Source organism: Adelges cooleyi, unplaced genomic scaffold (assembly GCF_023614345.1).
Source record: "Adelges cooleyi isolate 19-005CV unplaced genomic scaffold, UGA_ACOO_1.1 ACOO_flye_CR_arks_rails_tigmint_CR_PRNA_733, whole genome shotgun sequence".
Lineage (NCBI taxonomy): Eukaryota > Metazoa > Arthropoda > Insecta > Hemiptera > Adelgidae > Adelges > Adelges cooleyi.
In genome coordinates, this window is record NW_026096440.1 from 24,057 (window position 1) to 27,379 (window position 3,323).

Below are 3,323 nucleotides of genomic sequence, written 5' to 3' on the forward strand. Positions count from 1 at the left end.
AAATAAAATAAATTTAGAAAAATACAAATAAAAAACTGATCTGTTAACATAGGGTGACCATACGTCCCGTATTATACGGAATTGTCCCGTATTTAAACTTTGTGTCCCGTTGTCCCGACAAAAGTAATACGGGACGCATTTTGTCCCGTTTTTCCAAGTCCATCCCGTATTAATGCCGTTTTTTCCATACTGTTAATTTATAATTTCTGAAATTTATTTTACTATAAAATCGTTTTGTTTACGATATTTTTGTACAACATTATTCAATATAGAATATTAAAATCTATTATTTTTCAGTGGGAGGTATTTTTAGATTCTTATTTTGATTATAATTGTTCGTCACATTGTTGTCGGTGATATAAAACGTATATAATGTCATAATACCATAATAGTGTTATATTTTCGTATATTTTGATATCATTGGATTATTATTAGAACAATCTCACTGGTCGCGGCCAGTTCGTTATCTACAATATTATTAGATCTATGTATCATTGTAAATGTTATTTGTTATAATATTTGTACTCATTCAGTCTACATTTTGTCCGTCGTAGTAATAGTGTTCAGTCGTAGTGGTGTCATTTAAAATGTACAGTTTGTTTATTTTTTTCTCACAATGCCGAAAAGGAGGTGTGTTTTTGCTCCAAATTTAAAACCCGAATTTCCTCTTTTTAAAAGATGCTGATGAAGTTGGAAAAGTGTTTTGTACAATATGTAAATCGGTATTTTCTATAGAACATGGTGGACTTTCAGATATAAAACAACATACCACAAAAGTGAAAAAACATTTATTGGCGTTATCAGCTGCATCAAAAAATGAAAAGGTAACTTCTTTTTTTTTAAAGAATAATCCGAGTGGATCCACTGACGAAAGTAGACGTACCGCGGCACAAGAAGGGATATTCGCATTTCATACAGTTGTACACAATCACTCATTTCGATCGATGGATTGCACATCATCTCTTTTAAAACAAATTTATAATAAAAAATTCACTTGTGCTCGAACTAAGGCTGAATCGATTGTTTTAAATGTGCTAGCTCCTTTCGCCATGCAACAGATTTGTAAGGAATTAGAAAATATGAATTTTGCTACTATCATGATAGATACTTCTAACAATAAAAATCTGAAAATCGTACCCATTTTAATATGTTATTTTAATCCAAATCTGGGAGTACAAATTAAAGTTTTTGAAGTGACAAATTTAAAAGGAGAAACAGCAGATATTTCATTAAATTACATCATTGAAAGTTTGAAAAAATACAAGTTATTGGATAAAATTATTGCATTTTCTGGTGACAATTGCAATACTAACTTTGGAGGTATTTTACGAAAAGGAAAAACAAATGTTTTTTTCAATCTTAAATAATAATTTAAAAACGAATATATTATGGGATAGGTTGCGCTGCTCATATTTTGCATAATGCAATTCAATCAAGTGCTGATGTGTTACCTATTGATGTAGAAATTATAGTGAACAAAAATTTTTCAATTTTTTCATATCTATACAGTTCAAGTTGAACATTTGAAAGAGTTTTGCGAATATGCAAATGTCGAATATAAAAACATACTTGGAAGTGTAAGAACTCGTTGGCTATCTTTATTACCGGCCATAACAAGAATTATTGATATTTACCAAGGTTTAAAATTATACTTCGAAAAACAGGAAAAGTGTCCAACCATTTTAAAATCTTTTTTTAATGATCCTATGTCTAAAGTATGGTTTTATTTTTTGCAAAGCCAATTAAAAGTTGTCTGTGATACTGTGACAAAAATAGAAGGAGATAAAATATCAGCATGTGAAGTTGCAGAGGAATTAGAGATTTTGGTTGGAAAAATAAAAAATAGAAAAAATCAAAATTTTCTTACATCAAATATTTTATCGATTTTAAATGATTTGAAAAACAATAATATGTATGATCAAAGCTCATTCAAAAAAAGTACTGATCTATTTTATAATACTTTTTATCTTACATAGAAAAATGAGGTTGCCATTTTGACGAGTTAAAAGTATTTTGTTGGGTTCAATTAATAAATTGCCCTACTTGGGAAAATGTATACAATTTCTTATAGAAAAAAACCAAAATAATTCAAACCTAAAACTGGACGAAGATAATTTGTTTGACGATTTCAGTCATATTGAACAAGTTTTTCAATCACGAATAAATGAATAGCAAAAAAGTTCAGCTAAATTGGAAGTTAAGTGGTGTGAAATATTTGAGTACACTAAAGCTCATAACATTGACACAACTAACATATCAGCAATTGTAGAATATGCTTTAGCAATGCTGGGTACAAATGCTGCAGTAGAAAGGATTTTTTCTACCATTAATGTCTTATGGACGGACGAAAAAATCGTCTTTTAGTTGAAACTATAAAATCAATTATCATAGTGAAAACACAGTTTTCAAACTATTATTGCAATGATTTTTATAATATTTTATTAAAAGAAAATAAATTACTTGATGCAATTAGTTCAGCACAAAAGTGTACAAAAATAGCAGAAGAAGACCAACCATCGTCATCAAAATAAATATTTTTGTGTTTTTGTTTACGTACGAATATTTACCAACCATATTTTATTTATATATAAAAAACATGATACAGTACACATTAAATTTAAATTTGTTTTTTTTATATTATTATATTTAGTTAGGTAACTTACATAATACATGTATAATCTTAATTTTTAACTAGTTCACCATTAATATCAAAATAAATTGTTTTCATGTATCTATATATATTTAAAAAATTATTCATCAGATTATTTTGTTTTTTGAAATGTCCCGTATTTTTATTTTATTTTTATGGTCACCCTACATTACTACAACAACAACTGTTTAAATTAAAATTATATATTTCTAAAAGTTGATTTTCTTAGTGGATTATTTGTTGCCATATGCACTTTAAGAATTTCCTTTATTTCTTTTGCATTTGTATCTGCTGTTGTCTATGACACTTCACGTTTATTGGGTAGTGCAAAAAATGCACTTCCTTCACTTACGTCATTCGTCCATGATGCATAGTAGTGTTCCTTGGCTTTTTCAACAATATTATGTAACACACAAAATGCTGAGATAACCTGTGGCATAAATTTATAATTTACATCGCATCGTTTTAATAAGCATCTCCAACGTCCTTTAAAGCGACCAAAGGCATTTTCAATACATATTTTAGCTGAAAAAAGGTAGGTGTTAAAGGATTCTTGTTCCGGTGTTAGACTACCAGTATACCCTTTTATAAGCCAAGGTAGAAGAGGGTATGCAGGATCACCAGCTATCATTAAAGGTATTTCTGTATTAGTGAGATGTATATTGTGCTTTGG

General features: G+C 28.6%; 1 pseudogene; it reads left to right on the forward strand.

Annotated features, from left to right (window-relative positions):
• Positions 1–616: 616 nt before the first annotated feature.
• LOC126845287 (uncharacterized) lies at positions 617–2,531 on the forward strand (annotated as a pseudogene).
• The last annotated feature ends 792 nt before the right edge of the window (positions 2,532–3,323 follow it).